Consider the following 22,976-nt stretch of genomic DNA (forward strand, 5'->3'; position numbering starts at 1 on the left):
AATTTGAGACTCCCCTATGTTATTTTTTCATGTCATTGGAATTCATGGGGAGCTTCTCCAAAACTCAAAGTGTTTTAAAAAACCCAAATTTTATCTTGTCGTACATCTACACAATACAGTAGCACTCAGCCATGCAAAAGAAAAAAATCCTATCATTTGCAACAACATGGATGGACCAAAGGTATTATGCTAAGTAAGTCAGCCATAGTAAGACAAATACTGTATGATTTCATGTATATTTGGAATCTAAAATATCTGAACACATAAAAATAGAGACTGGAATAGGGGTTTCCAGGGACTGAGAAGTGATCAAAATGAGATGTTGATCAAAATGTATATACTTTCAGTCATAAGATGAATAAGTTCTGGGTTTGAATTCCAGTTTGCCTATTTCTCAGCTGTATGACTTTTTCAAGACCTTAATCTCTTTAGAAAACTGATGTTTTTATTTTGTAAAATTTAGGTTAACAAATATATAATTTGAAACAATAGTAATATCTAACTCACCAGTTATCACATAAGAAATTCAATTTTTACTTAATAAACATTAGTTCTTCTTACTACTTTTATTATCATCATCAATGTTATATTAACAATTTCTCTTAAAGATAGCCAAACTGAAATAAAATTTCTAAAATTTTAGGCTTGTGGTAAGCTCATCTTTCATAATATTTACAAGTAAGGAAAATTTTAGTACGGAATTTGTGAGTCGGCGTTCATGTCTGAGGCAAGAAGATATGAGTGTGACCTAGAGAAAGAGAGAGAAAGTACACATAAGCCTTGGTTCTCTTGCTTTGAGAGTTTATATCTGTTCTCTAAAGGCAGAAATTTTAAAGGAGATTTCAGAGGAGGAACTCAATAGAATACTCAACTTGATAGTTGTGTCTTTTCAGGATTGTGGTCTCTACTGATTGATTGGCATTGGAGTAGGGGGTCATCAGTCACTGCATCTGGTCCTGATGTCAGTCATGGCATCACTTCATGTGGTTTTGCAGCTTTTCTGAGTTTGGAACAGAAACACAACTAAGCCTTAGATGTTATCTATAGTTTGATCAAATCTCGGTCTCTGTTGTCAACTGACTCAAGGCTTTGTTCTTAAGATTATTTTATATAAATCGAAACCTCATTGTCCTGAGGGCTTGATGCTTACCAGAGTGGTTGTGCAAGGGATTGTATGGGAGTCTAAACTGTATGACTAGTGACATATTAGAGGAAGAAAAGTCACCCTGGGGGATAAGGTCCTAACCAATAATACTGTTTCCTCTAGTTTTGCCCATTGACAGGCACTCAGGACTTCCCATTCTGATGACATTCCATACCTGGCACATTGTTTCTCCTCTGCTCAAGACTGTCTAACTGACTACTTTACCAGTTACATTTTCAAATTGGTGTATAATATGATTTTAGGAACAAAGAATACTCTAGACAGTTCCCCCTTTCACCTTTTCCCAAACCAATCCTATTTTTCTCTAATTATTTTGTTCTAAAATTACATCACTAAGATGGCCTCCCTACTAAGCACTAATATCCTTGAGGAGGGGAAGAACTTTGAACTTTTAGTAGACTGCAAAAGGCCATCTCTATTTGCATCCTAAAGCACATCTCTGGACTGTGCTTACATTCACCTCTTCTAAAGAAATAGACCTTTCTTTTTATTTATTTATTTATTTATTTTTATTTATTGTATTTTTTTGAAGTTAGAAGTGGGGAGACAGTCAGACAGACTCCCATATGTGCCTGACCAGAATCTACCTGGCATGCCCACCAGGGGCTGATGCTTGGCCCATCTGGCATTGCTCCATTTCTAGCACCTGAGGCAGAGGCCATGCAGCCATCCTCAGCACCCAGGCCAACTTTGCTCCAATGAAGCCTTGGCTGCAGGAGGGGAAGAGAGAGATAGAGAGTAAGGAGAAGGGGAAGGGTGGAGAAGCAGATGGGCGCTTCTCTTATGTGCCCTGACCAGGTTTTGAACCTGGGACTTCCACACACCAGGCCGATGCTCTAAAGCTGAGCTAACTGGCCAGGGCAAAATAGATGTTTCTTAAGGCACCTTGCCAGTCCTGTGATTTGAACAACTGAATACAGCAGCACTCTCAGAAAGAAAATAATATTTAGCTGCAATAACAAAAATAATTCCTAAATAAAGCAGATACTATATAAATCAGTAACCCCTAAATTAGAAACAAAAGCCATGAGATGTAACAGACTTCTTAGAGGTGATATAGTTCAACCTTCTAATGATTCAGCATCTTTTCTATGATACTATTGGTCTCCGAATATCTGCACTTCTATTGCTGGGCTATAAAAGAAAGGATTTTTTTTTACATTTTTATTTATTAATTTTAGAGAGAGAAGAAGAAGAAAGAGGAGGAGAGAGAAGGGAAAGAAGAAGGAGAAGAAGATAGAGAGAGAAAGAGAGAGAGAGAGAGAGAGAGGATTTGCTGTTCTACTTATTTTTGCAAATCCCTGGTAGATTCTTGTATATGCCCTCACTGAAGATCAATCCCATAATCTTAGTGTATCGAGATGATGATGAACTCCCCAATCAGGGCCTATAGTGAAAGGGCTTTGAGCAAAAACACCTTGGGGATACAAATTCACCAACAGCAATACAATCTTAAGCATGACCGGTAGCTTCTTTGAGGTTCTACTTTTTCACTCTTGAAAGGAGGAGTATGTGATAGACACTTTCTAAGGATTTTTTGGAGTAGGCCTTTTTATGTCTTCATAATTTCCAATGACTGTGAACTCACTACTATATTCTTTGGACAGCTCAGATTATTAGTAACAACATTGTTACACTGAATCAAAAAATGTTTCCTCACTAGTCCCTCTACTTCATTTTTTTTTTTTTGGAGTTACTCAAAACTAACTGAAATGTTCTTCAAATATTTGGATATTGTGAGTATGTTCTCTTACTTCTTTCCTCCTTAGGCTAAAGAAACCCAAGGGGCTCAGTAGTATTCTCTGTGACAAGATTCACAGATCTGTGCCATCTGCCTTTGAGCATATCTTTGTTTGCCAGTACCCTTCTCATACATCTGAGAACTAAACACAGTGCAACAAATAGAATAAAGCAAAAATGAGTTATCTTCATTACAGTATTTTTCTCAGCTTAGCTCTAACACATCTGTTTCTTAGTCAATCCTCAACTGGTTGAAACTGACTATCAAAGTGCTCAACAACAGGTTAATAGTAAGTGGTTACTAATTTACTTAGTTAGTGTCTTAATTTAAAAGGCTGACTGTTTTCCAGAACTGCTCTTATCCCGAGGCTTAGCCATGATCTTCATCAAGGAATAATGCTATTTCTCAAGTAATTGTTTTCAAACAGAGGTCTGAACATTCTCAGAAATTTTAATAAACTCATGAGGGCTCTCGCAAATAGATTTTTATACATACTCAATTGTAAGCTAACCAATGACTTATACTGATCTAAATATTATAGAACAAGAGATGTCAAGAAAGCATCATTGTATAACTTGCTGGCCTGAGGTTATACATGTTTGTGAAATCTTTGGATATAAAAATAAGAAAAAGTTAAAGATACCATGTTAAAAGAAAATTAATGGCCACTATAAAGGCTTAAAAATATTTCATCTACTTCACTTTTTCCTAGCTGACACAAACTTAGATGTCCTTCATGTAGATGACAATATTTATCCAGTATAATAGGTAGATTGAATGGAACTGATGGACAGAATCAATTTTATTGATATGACAAGGTAAATGCTTAATCAATATTTGCTGAATTGAATTGTAATAACCAGACCAACCACATACAGCTATATTTATAAATCATCTTTAGTGTGAGTTTATGTAACTTGAGTGTGAGACTTTATATACAAGTCTACTAGTATTACTCTACTTTTCTAAATCTTAATTCTTTTTCATAAGATGAAGCTTATAAACATTCCTGAAGTGGTTGTGAGAATTAAATGACTAAAATAATTTAATAAAACACTTAACAAAATGTCTGGCAATAGAAAATCTTCAATAAATTATTGTGAATGTTATGTGCAATAATAAATTTGCAAATAGTCAATCTGTCAGACCATTTGTATCTTGCCTAAATTTGAAAGAAATCATTGTATTTATCAAAAAAAAAACCTAATAGATTTTCACTGGAAATTTCCTACTTTTACTTTAGAAGATAAATATGGTAATAATACTAGTAGTAAATAGTTATATAGTACTAGACAGAATTGTAAGAATTTTACATTTTTTAATCTGGTTAATGTAGCAGAGGTAATTCATTAGTTATTCTACTTAACTTCTTTAATAAATGCATAATCCAGCAAGAAACAAACAAATAACATTTGATTTGAGATTTATCTGGCTTATATAGTACATTTTAGAATGCTTTAGAAATATAGTCATTATGTATTTAGTAATTTTCTAGTAATCTCTTCTGCAATTTATTTAGTAACTCATAATTTCGCTTTGATAGTGCATCTTTTATTTTTTCCAACAGTGGACAATTTTAATGTTGTTTACTTCTGTGTTTCAGGCTCTTCATCACTGGCAGAAATTCCCTTTACACTTTAGAGAAATTGAGAATTAAATAAGAAACTATGTGAAGCATAACATAGTACAACTCAAAATATAATGATCAGAGAATTTATTTTCCATGTGCAATGTAGATTTCCTTATGCACCAGGAAAAGAAAATCATCCCTCTTCTACACATATTCCTTTTCTAACCCTATGACTCTGACTGCAGATGAGTTATTAACTAAAGATGAATTAGTCAAGGTGTGTCAGCTCTTACTGTCAACTTTTACCCCCAACAGGGTATCTCTCTAGTTAGCTCTACTTGGATCCTCCTGTTCTGGACCTGGTCTCACAGGTACAGTTGGAACCAAGAGAATATCAGGGAAAGCACAGAAACATTGTGAGCTAGAAAGCCCTTAAAATCAATCAAATAATGCTATGATGGGGTAACATGACCATCAGTCTGAATACTGCATGTACACAGTCTAGTCAGACCATTCATGTTTTAAAAGATTTTGTTAAAGGTCTTTAAAGAGCAACAGAAGTCTCCAGATTGAGCTGCCAAGGAGACACTGTTATGCCGTGGGTACTGGCTGGGGCATTGCAAGCAGCTCTGGCTTCCTACTCTTCTCTTGCAAGATAGGGATGTTGGCAGTATCTCATCTTTGGGTTCCACATGCTCACATGTTGGGCAAGGGCTTCTTAGGGTCTATTTTACCACGTGGGTCCCAAGAAAGCATGAACTTCACTTTGATGTCCAGTGTTCCTCATTTGATCAGCAGATTTACACATCAGTGTCAATGTCTGTAGTAATTGACAGAATCTCCACTATGGATCATCAGCCTATCGACAAACTCCATGGATTTAACACTCTGTCCTGGGAGTTTGCAAGATACCACAACCTTGCAGCCTTTGGCCCCACACTCCATGGAGGACTGCAGCACATCATAGCAGGCCCTTTGCACAGCAAGGCTTCTGAAGAATTTGCAACACAGAGACTCTGCCTGGGCAGTGGCATACAGACCTCTCGTGGCCACCATTTCATCAGAAAGCTCTACACTGCCCTCCAGGAAGCCAAAACTCTTCCCAACAGCAACTGTCCATTCTTGTATCTGTCGGCCCTTCAAGAACATTCTGCACACTGGTGGCCAAAATACTAATTTCTGTCTTGGTTGATATAATTCAGACCTCAACTCCAGAGCAGCTATTTCAACCAGCCCCCGAGTGAAAAAGTCATTCAATTAAGCTTTGAAGATACCATCAGCCACAAACTTCCTCTTCTTGACAATCTGTACTCCATCTTGCTCCTATGTGCTCCTGAAAGGGAAAGTTGGTAGTGCATCTTAATTTTGTCTATTCAATAATAATATGAATCTGATTGCTGATACTGGAAAGCTGACTATTCACTATATGATTTTCCATGTATATAAAAGATAGTTAACAGTCTAAATTAGAGCTGAATTCAACAGATACAGATTTCTTGAAAAAAATAAGCATCCACTTGAATGATACAAAATGGGGAAAGAAAATGGGATTCTTTAAAGACTCCCAGAGCATTAGAGGATAAGTTTGAGAATATAAAAAAATGGACTGATCCTTTATTGTTTCCAGGGGGCATATCAGACTTTTAAATGCAGATGTCATGCTGAGGCTTGATGATCAATCTGTTCTAAAATGAAAAAAACTCATACTAGTGGGCAGGCAGCTCCTTTCATTTCCAGCAGAGGAAAATAAAGATGTGTACTTGGAGATGACTCCCTGTTCTGATATAATTCACTCTATGTATTCCCTCTACATTTTACTTATCATCCTAGTCAACATAATGCAGTATTAATTGGCTGGAGTCAATGCTTCATTGAATACAAGTAAGAACTTTTAAGTTTTAAAAAATATTTTCTGTTTAAATTAATCCAAGAAGTGTTGTCTTGACAAACAGTCTATTACCAAATACTTGTGCCTACACCTCTGCCTCCAGGCTGGCAAATGAGTTAAACAAAAAAGATGGATGTGTTCAATATATCAGTTTAATAGTCCATATTTATGAGTTTTAGGCTTGAAAAAATGGACAAATTCCTGAAGTGGCTTGTTCTGGTTCTTAATCACAGTTTAGTCAAGATGCTTCATTGTATATCTTGACAGACTGGTTTCAGGATTATTTCTTCTCTTTCAGAATTCCATTAACACTAATATCTCTGGCTGAATATGAATGACTCTCTCCTGACCACCATCCCGCCTGCCTTCTCTCTGGCAGCCCAACCTCTGAGAGCTGGCCAGGAAGAGGGCACAATGGAAATCTGGTGCCCAGTCTCTCAGAACTGCCTCCAATCTGCCTTATCGAATGAACTAAAGCTTGGGGATTTGCTGCCCAACACGAAATAAAGACCAAAGTTGTCAAATAAGTGAGTTTTAAATGAATTGTGGAGTGATGTAATTATGATATGCATGGTTAGATTATTGCTGACAAATCTGCTTCCTACAGCACAAACTTATTAGTATTATTATAACACCTTAAAGTTTTCTGTTTCCAGAAAGCCCACAATGCTTTACATGTTTTGAAAGGCTAAATACTTATAGCATCTATATACAACAAGTCTAAATTCTTAAAAGACCTTTGGACATCAGTTATTGATCCATTCAATATTGTTAGAACAGACATTTGTTGAAGACCTATTATGTTCCAGGCTTGGGCTGAAGTAGAGTGAAAAGTGAGGACTAACTAGCCTCTAGTCTTGAGGAGCCTCTCTCGTGTTTTATAACAGGGAATAAATGATAAGTCATAAGACAACGAGGTATTTGCAATGGCATAGTCACAGTGAACTTTGGGAGCTCTGAGGGTATAGACAGCCCAATCTTGGGGCTGAGACAGAGTGGACTGCCCAAGCAACGATCAGGGGCATAAAAATGCATGGTCCTTGAGAGGGATTCTAAGAAGGTCAATGTTGTCCTATATACATTCCAGTGTGATGGATGTAAAAATAAAGAAATTTGAGAAGTAGTAAAAGTAAAAGAGTTTGCAGTTAGTGATTTATTTAGAATGGGGCAATAAGAAAGGAGGAATTAAGACTTACTCCCAGGTTTCCACAGATTGCCTGGTGATTGTATTGACTAACCTAGATAATCTGGAAGGAACATGGTTGGGATAGAAATGCTTTCAGTGTGTTCATGGTAAGGGTGGTATATACATGAGGCAACTAGATATATGTGTTCATGTTGAAGGGGAAATCTATATAAAATTAGGAACTTTTCACAGAGAGGTAGCAGCTCAAACCATGACAGTGTGTGAGTAGGTCAGTGAATGGGTGGATGGAATCCCGAAGTCTCACAACACTTAGGGATTAGATAGATGTTTATGTGTCTGCTTCAAAGGCAGTCAAGCTTTGGTTTCCAATGTAAAGATTTGTGATAGACGGAATCACAGCCCACCAAGGGTGTCCACATCCTAATCACCAGGACCTTCAAATATGGTAGGTTTCATGGCAAAGAAAAAGTAAGGGTGCAAATGGAATTAAGGTTGTTAATCAGATGACTGTAAAATTGACTGACTATCTTGAATCATTAGGGTGAGCCCAATGTAATTATAGGGTTCTTAAAAGTTAAAGAGGGAGGCAGAAGAGCCAGTGTCAGAGTGACATGATATGAGAAAGACTTGACCCACAGTTGCTGGCTTTGAAGGTGGAAGAATGAAGCCAGGAGACAAGAAATGCAAGCAGCCTTAGAGGCTGGAAAGGCAAAGAAAGGGCTGCCCCTCCAGAGCTTCCAGAAGGAGTGCAGTCTTGCTGATACCTTGATTTTCACCCGGTGAAACCCATTGCAAATTTCTACTCTCAAAGTAATAAATTTCTATTGTTTTGAGCCACTAAGTTTTTAATAATTTGTTATAGCAACAATAGAAAACTAATGATGAACTGTATCTTGATTCTTGATTTCTCTTTGTATATTCAGTAGTCAGTGTCATGGTTCTGACATAGAAGTAAAAAATTAATTTACTAATTAATGATTCTAGAAAAAGAGACCTTGAAGAGGTCCAGTATTTGTCTTGTTATTTGAGGTTTTGCCAGTCAACAAACACAGAATCATTTATTTTCTCAATCTCATTATTTAGATATTTTTTGACAGAATTTTCAGTCTTAACATTGATTTACTATGTCAAAGGTCTAGAGATTACAAACAAGTTTTAATTTATAAATTTTTATATGGAATCTCTCAGCTTTTATTTCCGTTGATATTAATAATGTTTGTTTCATGTTGTTTACATTTTATGATAGTCTTGTTTACCAATTACATGTTAAGCCTTAAGGAGCAGGAATCTTCTAGCAGCTTATGTCTCTGATACCCACAAGATTACCCCTGAAACTGCCTTGGTCCAGGAATGAGTTTTCTTTGTCACTGCAATAAAAACAGTGAGCTGGCTCACACTGGTCTGTCAGAGCCGATTGTTAAATTTTCAAGGATTTTGAAAACCAGTTGGTGTTAGGTTGGCAGCCTGAAATAGGCCATAGAGGGATTATTTACACCACAAAAACTGGCAAACACTACAAATCAGACTCTTATCCCACGAGCCAGTTGCTGACCACTTACCCATACACCACTGGTTTGGAGACTCAGTCAGAGAATAACAGAATAAAGTCAAGTCAGTTCCAATTTATGTTGGAAAAAATATCTGCATGTAAGATTGAAGCAAATTAAAATCTCTTATTATAGTAAAATTTATTTCAAACATTTCTACTTATTTTTTTATTTTAAAATAATGCAACTTTAGTGAAATAATTCCTTTAAAGCAGCTGGGACATGCATTTTTGGACAATTTTACTAGGAGTAGTACAGGACTTATAAATTAAACCACAGTAACAATTTGGTTACAGCAAAAGGAAGAGCTATCCTATTTAGTAGTTTATTATTATTATTATTATTATTATTATTAGCAAGAGAGAGAGAAATAGACAGAGACAGACAGTCAGAAAGGGAGATAAATGAGAAGCATTAACTCATAGTTGCAGCACAATAGTTGTTCATTATTGCTTTCTCATATATGCCTTGACTGGAGAGTTTCTGCTGAGCTAGTGACCCATTGCTCAAGCCAGTGACCTTGGGCTTCAAGCCAGCGACATTTGGGTTCAAGCCGGAGACTTGGCTCAAACCAGAGACTTTTGAGCTCAAGCCAGCGACCATGAGGTCATGTCTATAATCCCATGCTCAAACTGGCAACCCTGAACTAAAGCTGATAGCCTGTGCTCAAGCCTGTGCTCAGGGTTTTGAACCTAGGTCTTCAATGTCCTAGGTTGTTGCTCTATCCATTGTACCATAACCTGGTCAGCCTTAGTAGTTTATAATCACTGATTGATTTGCAGGTGAACATCTCCATGTAGCTCCAAGGAGAGTCATTTTCTTTAACAATTACTTGTCTTTACATATTATGCTCTCACCTAATTCTTATCCAAACTCCTTGTCAGAGAGAACCATCAAATTCTTCGTTTTATTTGCTTTCTTAATAAATATAAACAAAAGCCTACAATACACCTCATAGAATATTAAGACTGGGCACCTGGGGACTTTCATGGTAAATCTTACCATTAATATATCATGTCACTCTGAATGAATTAATTGGCCTATAATATGTTACCATCTCTAAAAATAAGAATTAAATAAGTGATTTCTTAAGCAGTGTTTTTAGTTCATACCATGTTTCTCATAATATGAAAAATAATAAAAAAATAAAACTGCAAAAAAAATAAAACTGCATATGATCTCAATATTTATAAAGTAAATAAAATAAAATAAAAACAATAACACAATCTTGAATATGAGGATTATAATACAATATTGTAGCCTGACCAGGTGGTGGCGCAGTGGATAGAGCGTTGGACTGGGATGCGGAAGACCCAGGTTCGAGACCCCGAGCTCGCCAGTTTGAGCGTGGGCTCATTTGGTTTGAGCAAAGCTCACCAGCTTGAACCCAAGGTCCCTGGCTTGAGCAAGGGGTTACTCAGTCTGCTGTAGTCCCATGGTCAAGGCACATATGAGAAAGCAATCAATGAACAACTAAGATGTCGCAACAAAAAACTAATCTCTCTCCATTCCTGTCTGTCTGTCCCTATCTATCCCTCTCTCTGACTCGTTCTGTCTCTGTAAAAACAAAACAAAACAAAAAAAACAATATTCTAGAAAGAATGCAGACTTTGAATCTTAAACATAAGTAGGTTTAAATTCTGACACCATCACTTAGGAGTGCTTCAGATTTGTTGAGTTATCTCTTTCCTCAAAAGTTGGTTATAAGGATAAAGACGCCACACATGAAGTACCTGGGACATAATAAACACTAAGTCAATAAGAGAGTCGACTATTATGACTCTGAATAATATATATTTAAAACTGGAAATATAAACAAATTAGAATTCCTACTAATGTAGCATGGTAGAAAGTATGTGAGACTGAAACTTGGGACAGCAAATAGACCTGTTTTATGTCTAAATAGCTGTTCAACCTTGGACAAATTAATTAATGTTTTTTGGTCTCTTTTTAATCATTAATAAAATGATTGTGATGAAAAGGAAAGGTGATGTGCTAGATATTCTCTAAGGTCCAATTCATTGCTAAATATTATTTTTAGATTTATATGTAGCTTTACATAGATATTTAATAAAAAACAATAACTCAAGCATCAGAAGACAAATGATTAATGATGTAAATTATTGTTATATACTATTTCACATATTGCTGTAATTAACATGTTCTTACTTTTCCCTCAGCATATGTTGGATACAGAGGTTTTCACTTTGCATCATTCTGAGCCAGTTACTTGATAATTAGGTTGTGGTTGTTGCCTGAAAGCTGGAGTGTTGGTGTAGTCTTTGAAACTAGTCACATAGATTTCCAAAACTATTCCATTGGACTATACTACTTGCCAAGATATAGCACTAACATCTAGATTTATCATCATGTTTGAAATGACAAAAACAAAAGAGACAAGATATATGAAACACCGGGCATGGAAGGACAGTGATCCTTGGAAAGAAAAATGAATAAAGTAAGACTTAATAATGCCCAGTTTATTAACTTGAGAGAGCTGAAAGGCTGAAATGAAGAAAGAGAGAAATCAGGTGGAGCGAGACAGATTCCTTGAGTTGAGGAAATGTAGCTGAAGGTTTTCAGAGAAAGAAGGCACCTAGGGCATACAGAATCCAGCATGGAAAATGAGAGAACTTGAGGTATCTGCAGAGAGTCCCCTTAAATATTCAACAGAGTACTGATCTATACTCATGCATAAAGAAAGACCTTGAATTTGAAGAAAGAATCAACTGAAGGATTACAGGAAATAGTAAATATCCAGCATCTCACAGGTATAGAAATAGTGCCTGTTTCCAATAGTTGTGTTGGAAAGCCTCATAAATCACAGCACATTAGATAGAGAACTTTTAGGTTCCAGATTCTGAGGTAAAGAATAATGTACTCTAAACTAAATATAACTCTAGTCTTGCCTAAAAAATTTTAGACAATAACTGCTGTACTTCAGCTAAACACTGCACACATACACGTGGACAGACACACACAACTGCAGCACTGCTCTCACACCAACACTATACTCCAGCAAAAACTAAATGGAGAGCTTAGACTTCTATCTTACCAATCTGTAATGAAACAACCCTTCGTCTCATCCTCACCACTACCGGAGTGGTGTCAGAAAAACAGAAGACAGAAAGATGAACCAAGTGAAAATTTTGTTCTCCAAAACTACAACCAAAATAGAAAAAAACTCAGTGGGTAAGTTTGAGGGCAAAATGGAGACGGAAGAAGGAGGAATCAATGAATTAAAGATGGAATAATAAAAATTACTATGCAAATAACAGAAAGAAAATAGACTAAAAAATTGAAATGAGCCTTCAAGACATATGGGATCAAAAGAAAAAATCTTAACATTCCTATGATTAGAATCCTAGAATTCGAACACAAAGAAGATGGGACTAAAAATGTATTTGAAGAAATAATGACTAAAAATTCCCCAAATTTGGCCAAAAACCCCATAAATTTATAGATTGAAGAAAACTAGTGAACTCTCAAAATATAAATCCCCTCAATACTTGCCAGAAATGTCATAGTAAAACTTCTGAAAACTAAAGACAATACAAAACAACAACAAAACAGCTACAAAGACAAGATACATTATATATAAGGTAAGTCAATTTGAGCAATAAGTTTCTCATTAAAAATCCTGAGGCTCAGAAGAAGCAGTGTATTTTTAAAGTACTAAAATAAAAGGGCTGTCAACCTAGAATTCTATATCCAACCAAAAGTTCCTTCCAAAATTAGGGGGAATTCAACATATTCTCAGATAGAGAAATTTTTTGCTAGTAGATCCACACTATATGAACAGTTGAAGCAACTTTTTTAAACAGAAGTAAAATAAAAGAACTATAAATCATCCAGAAGTAAGTGGAAAGAAAAAAATAAAAATAAATAAAATTAAATTTTTTTCTCCTCTTGAGCATTTTAAATTATGTTTGATAATTGAAGAAAAGATTATAATACTACATAATATGGCTCTCAATATATACAGAAAAAATATTTAAGACAATTACATTACAAGTGGAAAATGTGATAAATTGAGAAAGGTTTTTATGTTTCATTCAAATGAGTAAAATGTCAACATCAATAGGCTTTGATAAGTTATGAATATATAATGCAATAACTAGAGAAACTAATAAAATCTATCCAAAGAATATATTTTAAAAAGTACAGATACATTGTAATACTAGAAAATTTGTTCATGTAACTCATAAAAAAAGAGAAATAAAGTAGAGAAAAGATAGAAGAAACAGAAAACAAAAATATAAAATGTTAGGCTTAATCCTTAATATTTCAATAATTACATGAAATTAAAATGGTTTAAAAGCACCAATTAAAAGAGAGATATTGGCAGGGCAAAGAATATGATTCAACTAGATTCTGTTTAAAATCTTTCTTCAATTATAATCATATAGTTAAGCTGAAAGTAAAAGGATGTGAAAAAAAGGTATCCTATAAAAACATTATTTAAAAAAAATAAGAATAGCTACATTAATATCAGGTGAAACATCAGAGCAAACAAAATGACCAGGGATAGAGAGGGGTATTATATAGTGATAAAAGGCTTATTCACTACAAAGACAGACATGCAATACTAACTATATATATATATATATATATATATATATATATATATATATATATATACTTATACATCCAAACAACAGAACTGCAAGATATGTGGAGGACAAACTGAAAATAACTAAAATGAAAAGTAGACAACACCATAGTTACAGAGACTTTAACACCCCCTTCTCAACAACTACAAGATCAGACAGGACAACTCAATAACATCATCAATCAACAGAATTTATCAACATTCATAGAACACTCTATCCAACAACAGCAGAATGCACATTCTTTTAAAGAACCCGCAGAACATAAACTAAATTAGCAATTAAAATATGTCACCCTAGAATTTATAACCAGTAGAATTATCTTGAAAAAGTAAAGACAAATAAAGACTTCAAGGTGTACAAAATCTGAAAGAAATTATTGCTAGGAAAATTATGTTATAAAAAGGAATTCATGATCAGCAGCTTTGAAATACCAAAAATATTAATCAAATAGAGGAAAAGTAATACCAGATGAAAATGCAGATCTTCTCAGAAGAATGAATAGTACAAGGAAAGGTAACTATATTGAACATTAAATTTTTTCTCCCATAATTTCATACAAACTTCTAATGTATGTTAGAAATTTGAATGTAATCACAAAGACAACAATATGAACAATTTTAATTAATAAACCAACAATGAGATGCAATAGAATCAGAAAAAATATTCAATATAGAAGAAGTCTTTTAAAAAAAAAGAGAATGGAAAAACAAAACAAAACAAAAAATGGGATAAATGAAAACTAACAGCAAGAAGATAGTTCTAAACCTAACCAATAATCATTTTGAAAATAAATAGTTTAAATATCCTCAAAGATAGAGATATAAAAATGTGAGATCCAACTGTACACTGTATACATAAAAATACAAACAGTTAAGATTGTTCTCAACAAGGAGGTCAGAAAAAAAATATAAAAAGGTTAAAAGGATGAAATAAGACATACTATGCTGATATAGTTAAAGGAATGCTGGAGTAATATTAATATCAGACAAAATAGATTTCAAACAAAATTTTCAGGAAAAATTGGAAAATCTTACATACTGATAAACAGGTTACTACCCTAGGAAGATATGATAAATCTAAATATTTATGTAATTAATGATAAAGCTTCAAAAGCAAAAGCTAACAAAACTTTTAGAAGTAATAGGAAAATATTCAATTATAGTCTAAAATTTTAGAACCTTTCTCTCAACAATCACCTGGACAAGTAAACAGCAAATCAATAATAACCCAGAAGATTTCAAAACTATTACCAGTTGAGGTCCTGGCCGGTTGGCTCAGTGGTGGAGCGTCGGCCTGGCGTGCGGGAGTCCCAGGTTCGATTCCCGGCCAGGGCACACAGGAGAAGCGCCCATCTGCTTCTCCGCCCCTCCCCCTCTCCTTCCTCTCTGTCTCTCTCTTCCCCTCCCGCAGCTGAGGCTCCATTGGAGCAAAGATGGCCTGGACGCTGCCATCCCCAGCGCTAGAATGGCTCTGGTTGCGGCAGAGCGACGCCCCAGATGGGCAGAGCGTCGCTCCCTGGTGGGCGTGCCGGGTGGATCCTGGTCGGGCGCATGCGGGAGTCTGTCTGACTGCCTCCCTGTTTCCAGCTTCGGAAAAATGCAAAAAAAAAAAGAAGCTATTACCAATTGAATCTAATTGTACTTACAGAACATTCCTTCAATGACAGCAAAATACACAATTTTTTCAAGTGCACACAGAATATTTTCCAAGATAGTTAATAATATGTGCCATAAAACTGCTAATAAACAAAATCACTCAAGCTATACAAAGCACGTATTCATTCTACAATGGAATTAAGTTAGAAATCAGTAACAGAAAGATTTCTGGAATATTCCCAAGTGCTTAGCAACTATAGCACACTTTTATATAACCCAGAAGTCAAAAGAAAAATCAAAATGAAAGTTAAAGAGTTTTTTGAAGTGAATAAAAATGAAAACATAATTTATAAAAAGAGGATGGGGGAGGTAGGAGAGGATAAAGGGGGGATAAATGGTAATGGAAGAAGACTTGATCTGGGGTGATGAACACACAGTACAATAGATAGATGATGTATTCTAGAATTGTTCACCTGCCCTGCCCAGTTTGCTCAGTGGTAGAGCATCCACTCAGCATGTGGATGTTCCAGGTTGATTCCTGGTCAGAGTACACAGGAGAAGCAACCATCTGCTTCTCTACCCCTCCCTTTCCTCCTTCTCTCTTTCTCTCTTTCTCTTTGCCTCCCACAGCCATGGCTTGATTGGTTCAAGTGCATCTACCCCAGGCTGAGTATGGCTCCTGGAGCCTCTGCCTCAGGTGCTAAAAAATAGCTCAGTTGCCAACATGGCCCCAGATGGGCAGAGCATCAGTCCCAGGTGGGGGCTGAAGGGTGGATACAATTTAGGAAATATGCAGGAGTCTGTCTCTTTATCTTCCCTTCTCTCTCTTGGAAAAGAAGAAGAAAAAAAGAATTGTACACCTGAAACCTATATAATTTTATTAACCAATGCTACCCCAATAAATTCAATTAAAAAGGAAAATAACCTGTGGGCAGTGCTAAATAACACAGTGGGAAATTTGAATGCTAAAACCTATACTGAAAAAGAAGAAAAGTTTCAAATCAATGGTCTGAGGTTTGTCTTTATAAAATAGAAAGACTAGTAAATGAAATGCAAAGTAAGCAGAACAGAGAAAATAATAAAGAATAAAGTGGAGATTGGTGAAAGAAAAGACAGAAAAAAGAATTTTTTAAAAAAAGAATGAAATTAAAAGCTGGTTTTTTGATATCAGTAAAATTGATAAAGCAAGAGACAGACCAGGAAAAGGGAGAGAAAATAAATTACAAATATTAGCAATAAGAAAGTTAATATCATTATATATTATGCAATTATTAAAATTAAAATAAGTAAGTACTGTGAAAAATTTTATGGCTATAGTTTAGACAATTTAGATGAAATAAACATATAAATAAAAGATACAAATTTATCAAGCTTATTTGCATACAGATAACCAGAATAGCTCTACATCCATTAGTAAAACTGAATTTGTAGTAAAAACATTTCAACAAAGACAGCTGAGGTCCAAAATGGCTTTACAAGTGAATTCTATTAAACATATTTTTAAGAAAGAAATAATACCAATTTTACATAAACTCTTCCAAACATTGAAGAAAATGGAGAAGTTATCAACTCTTTTATGTGGTCAGCATCATCCTCATACTAAATCTTGACAAAAATATTATAAGAAAACTACAGACCAATATATCTCATGAAAATAGATAAAGAATTATCAATAAAGTTTTAGTAAATTGGATTAAAAATATAGAACAGTTTAATTAACATTTTAAAACAACATAATTGACAAAGTAACAAGCATTATGAACATCTCAATAGATAAAGCAACAATATTTAGAAAATCCCAACATCCATGCATAATGAAAATCCTCAGCCTCAATCTGATAAAAACATCTGCAATAAAATCTACATCAAGCAACACACTTGAATGATACTGTTATTTCCTTATGATTAGAAACAAACCATTTGCTTTCAACACTTTTATTCAACATTGTATTGGAGTTCCTACTCAATTCAATAACACAGAGAGAGAAAGAGAAAGGAGGAGGAGGAAGTAGAAGAGAAGAGAAGGGAAAGGAAAAAAAAAACAAAGAAAAGAAACAAAGCAAGCTAAAGAAAGGAAAGAAAAAAAGGAGAGACAAAAGAAAGAAGGGACAGAGAAGGGAAGGAGGAAAAGCATCTACATTGAAAAGAAAGAAGCAAAAATATCTTTATTTGAAGATGGCCAATTTGTGTATGTAAAAAAAAAAAAGATGGGATGTATATAGAAAGCTACTGGAAATAAGAAGTAGGTTTAGTAAAGTTGAAGGCACTATGCTAAAATAAATTGCATTTATATATACTGAAAATTAACAAGGATTTCATAAACACAACACCAGAAGCATGCAACATAAAAGGATAAATTGATAAATTAGACTTTAACAAATTTAAGAACTTTTATCCCTCAAAAATTTTTTCTCCTAAGATAATAACAAGTAAGGTACCAAAATATTGTAGAAATCATTTACAAATTATATATGTGATAAAACATTTATATACATATGTAAAAACTCTAAAACTTTATATCTAAAGCGAATAGCCAACTTTTAAAAATGGAAAAAAATACTTGAACAGATACTTCAACAAAGATATACAGGTTGTAAATGAAAACGCAGAAAAATGAAAAGAGCATTAGTCATCACAGAAAAGCCAATGAAAATCACAATTAGACAAACTACACTTCTAGTAGAATGACTAAAATGAACAAATATTGCTGAAGATTTGAGGAACTAGAACTCTCCTATAATGCTAATAGAGATATAAGATGTACAATCATTTTATAAAACAGTTTGGAAGCTTATTAGACAGTTGAAAATATACCTATCAAATGATCCAGGCATTTCACTTCTAGGTTTATCCAAGAGAAATAAAACACAAAAACTTGTACAAGAATTTTCATAGCAGATTTACTTATAATAACCCGAAACTGGAAACAACCAAAACCCATTAATAGAAGAATGGATAATCAAGTTGCAGTATGACTATACAATGAAATATTATTTAGTAATACAAAGTAATAAACTATTAATATATGCAACAATATAGATAAATCTCAAAATCATTATACTGAGGGTTAAAAGCCAGACAATGAGTTCCCTGAGGTCAAGGAGGGGTAGTAGAGAGGATTACAAAAGGCATAAGGAATTTTGGAGGTTGATGAATATCTTTATTATCTTGATTGTGGCAATAATTTCACTAGATGTACACACACATTTATATACATATAAATATATAATTCACATAATTGTACATATATGTGTATTTACTTATCCACACATTTCAAAACATACTTTGTATACTTTAAATATATACAGTGTATTATATATCAATTACATGTCACTAAAGTTGTTTTAAATTAAGTCAAAATTTCTCCTGACCAGGCTGTGACACAGTGGATAGAGTGTCTGACTGTGGTGCGGAGGACCCAAGTTCGAGACCCCGAGGTCGCCAGCTTGAGCGCGGGCTTATCTGGTTTGAGCAAAAGCTCACCAGCTTGAACCCAAGCCTGCTGGCTCAAGTAAGGGGTTACTCGGTCTTCTGTAGCCCCCCTGGTCAAGGCACATATGAGAAAGCAATCAATGAACAACTAAGGTGTCACAACGAAAAACTAATGATTGATGCTTCTCATCTCTCTCCATTTCTGTCTGTCTGTCCCTATCTATCCCTCTCTCTGACATTCTCTCTGTCTCTGTCAAAAAAAAAATTAAGTCAAAATTTCAATTAATTTAGTTGTTGAATTTATCTTCCTAGACAATGGCACAGGAATTTAGTAATGCCTGTTGAAAGCTTACAAAATCCCAGGAGTAATAAAGTGCAGCAGGTAGGATCCTCTATCGAGTTTTATTTCTGTTTGTTTCAAACTATATTTGACTTTTAGAGAAAACAATAATAGCTAGAATGAGTTGAAAAGTTATTAAGTAAGAAACACTTTTCTTTTCTTCCTTTTTTTAAGTGACCTGAGGGGAGATAGAAAGACAGACTACTGCATGTGCCCTACTGGGATCCACCCAGCAAGCCCCATCTTGGGTGATGCTGAATGGACTGAACTATTTTTAGCATTTGAGTCTAAGCCTGGGACTAACAAGCTATCCTCAGTTCCTGGGGCCATGCTGGAACCAATCTAGCCACTGGCTACAGGAGGGGAAGAGATAAAGAAGGGGGAGAGAGAGGGGAAGAGAGCAGATGATTGTTTTTTGTGTGTGCCCTGACCCGGGATCAAACACGGAGGTCTGCATGACAGGCGGATGCTCTTATACACTGAACAAACTGGCCAGTGTCGAAAAACTTTTCTAAGCTAACTTTTTAAATTCTCACAACAATCCTTTGAAAATGGTACTGCCATCATCCCCATTAATAGACAAACTTTCTCAAGGTCGCCAGTTCTAAGACAAAGACTTCAGTAAGGAAGTCTGGCTCCAGCATCTCCAGGATCAGTACACTGCACAGCCCTTTGATCATGAGACTCCAGCATCATATCCCCTTGTGGCTGCTCTTCCTCAGGGCCTTTTCCCTCTGTGCCTCTCTAGAAAGTTTTGTTTCATGCTTCTTTGCATTTTAATGTGGCCTCTTTTTATAGAACTTTTCTTTTCCACTAATGAATCTGAAAAATGCGAAGCCAGCTTTGGGTTATATAAGTTAGGAAGCCACTTTTAAATTGTAAAGAAAGTTTTCATTCTACGCCCATAGTTTGGATGCCCTCCCAATCTCGTGTTTGTTAGGACCCTGTGGAGCCTGAAGAACACCTGGGAAGGGACCACATCATCATAGGTTTTACGAAGTGGCTTTTGGCTCTATTTTGTCAAGCCTTATCAAGAAATCCAAATTCTATATGAATGCAGTTTCAAGGAAATTGAAGGCTACACTTAGCGTTCAGAAATTATTTCCCTGAACTCTCATAGCTGAATAATAAACACAAGAAGAACTGGAATCCTGGTTTCTCACAGGAAAAGAAAAGAAAAGAAACTGTTTGAATTATATTTATATTTAAAAAGCAAAGCCTAAGTGAACTATCCCTTAGGATCCTTCCAGTAACAGGCAAAGGGGTGCAGCCCCTGAAGTGTGCCACGAGAAGCTGGCTGTGATCATACAGATAGTGTTCCATTTGCTGCAAGAGCAGTTTTATGGCTGTGTTGTTTTATCCCTGCTGTTTTCATATTAACTAGAAATGTAGCCTTTAGACATTGAGCAAGATGAGGCTACCTAATTTCTTCTAAGTTAATAGCAGTTCATTCTTTGGTGATTCAAGTTTAGCAAAAGAAATGCTTTATGCAAATTGGACATGTGAAAAACCTGGACACATCCGTTTTTGTTTTAAGGGCTCCATTGAAAACCTTTTCTGACCTAATGTTTTTACAATAATATTTTTTAAAAATAAAATCCATCTTTGCTGAAAAAGAAATTGAATATTTAACTGTTCTTACTACTTGCTTAAAATACTTATAAATATTGCATTTTATAACTTTATTTATTTATTTATTTATTTATTTATTTATTTTCATTTTTCTGAAGCTGGAAACAGGGAGAGACAGTCAGACAGACTCCCGCATGCGCCCGACCGGGATCCACCTGGCACGCCCACCAGGGGGCGATGCTCTGCCCACCAGGGGGCGATGCTCTGCCCATCCTGGGCGTCGCCATGTTGCGACCCTCCTGGGTGTCGCCATTTTGCGACCAGAGCCACTCTAGCACCTGAGGCAGAGGCCACAGGGCCATCTCCAGCGCCCGGGCCATCTTTGCTCCAATGGAGCCTTGGCTGTGGGAGGGGAAGAGAGAGACAGAGAGGAAGGCGCGGCAGAGGGGTGGAGAAGCAAATGGGCGCTTCTCCTGTGTGCCCTGTCCGGGAATCGAACCCGGGTCCTCCGCACGCTAGGCCGACGCTCTACCGCTGAGCCAACCGGCCAGGGCGCATTTTATAACTTTAACTCATACTTCCTGGCTGTTTATTTTAAGTATAATTATTTTGCTTAGTAGCATGTTAGCTTCCTGGAGTCATTTAAAATAAACACTATTAGTTAGCAAGAATTTAGAGAAAAGGGAACCCTGTGCACTGTTAGTGGAAATGCAGAGTGGTGCAGCCACTGTGAAAAATAGTATGAAAGGTCCTCAAAAAAAATTAAAAATGGAATTGCCTTATGACCCAGCAATTCTATTTCTGGGTATATGTCCAAAGAAATCCAAACACTAATTAGAAAGAATACATGCATTCCTATATTAACTGCAGCATTATTTACAATAGCCAAGATATGAAAGTAATCCAAGTGACCATCAGTAGATGAGCAGACCAAAAAAAAAAAAAAAAAAAAAAAAAAGGCAGTGGTGAATATATACAACAAAATATTACTCTGCCATAAAAAAGAATGAAATTTTACCATTTGCAAAAAAGATGGACGGACCTAGAGGTATTATACTAAGGACAATAAGTCAGGTGGAGAAAAACAAATACCATATGATAGCACTTATATGTCAAATCTAAATAACAAAATAAAACAAATAAACAAAGCAGAAAGAGACTCATAGATACGGAGAATAAACTGATGGTTGCCAGATGGGAGGGGCTGGGTAAAAATGGTAAAGAACAAATGGGTGGTTACAGAATAGTAATGAGGATATAAAGTACAGCATCAGTAATATGGTCAGTCACATTGTAGTAACTACGTGTGGTGCCAGGTGGGTACCTGAAAGATCAAGGAGTCCACTTTGTAAAGTATCTGATTTTCTAACCACTATGCTGACTACCTGAGACAAATATAAAATAATATTGAATATAAACTAATTGAAAAATAAAATTAATAAAACAAAATAAATGCCATTAAACATAAGTGTACAGGAGTTGTGGAGAGGAAATAAATTACTGTACAAAATATAAAAGTATTTATAACTAAGTTACAAATCATGATATGATTTTTGGATAAATAAAAAGAAATAATTAAAATATATTTTAAAAATCTACCCTGAAAAATTGGAAAGATGCAGAAGCTATGATTAATAAGTATTAGTGCCTATATACAAACATATGAAAATTAGAAAAGCAATGTATCATTTGAATATGCTTTGGGGCATTCTCAGTCTTGTTTTCTTTAGTATTTGCAGTGTTAGTCATTTGAAAAGACTGTTTTGTTTTGTTTTTTTTAAATATAAATGAAAATAAAAAGTCATTACTCACTTTGTTTCGTAGTTCCAGAAATCCGTTCACTGTCAGCAAAGGTACTGACTTCACACATAGTATCCTGTACTCACTCATTCTGCTGATTCACTGTCATGAGAAAGTGACATGGTGTTTATGCCAGAAGTCTGATAAAATTCCTGGGGTATTTCATGCACAGAAAAAATTGTAAAGTAACTGAATGCATGGTTATGAGTGAACTTTCTTCTTTCATAAAGAGATAAAATATTGAAGCCATACATGGATCTTTATATCTGTACACATTTTGCAGTTTAAACTTCACAGTTTTGTAGGGGGAAGATGTTGCTTATTGCATTTTTTTTTTTTTTTTTTTTTTTAAACTTTATTTATTTATTTATTTTTAACAGAGGCAGAGATAGACAGGGACAGACAGACAGGAAAGGAGAGAGATGAGAAGCATCAATCATCAGTTTCTCGTTGCGCATTGCGACTTCTTAGTTGTTCATTGATTGCTTTCTCACATGTGCCTTGACCGTGGGCATTCAGCAGACCGAGTAACCCCCTGCTGGAGCTAGCGACCTTGGGTCCAAACT

General features: G+C 35.4%; 1 pseudogene; it reads right to left on the reverse strand.

Moving 5' to 3' along the window:
* Positions 1–5,067: 5,067 nt before the first annotated feature.
* On the reverse strand, positions 5,068–22,448 carry LOC136328522 (small ribosomal subunit protein uS3-like; annotated as a pseudogene).
* Between the last annotated feature and the right edge of the window lie 528 nt (positions 22,449–22,976).

This window comes from Saccopteryx bilineata, chromosome 3 (genome assembly GCF_036850765.1).
Source record: "Saccopteryx bilineata isolate mSacBil1 chromosome 3, mSacBil1_pri_phased_curated, whole genome shotgun sequence".
In the NCBI taxonomy this organism is placed as follows: domain Eukaryota; kingdom Metazoa; phylum Chordata; class Mammalia; order Chiroptera; family Emballonuridae; genus Saccopteryx; species Saccopteryx bilineata.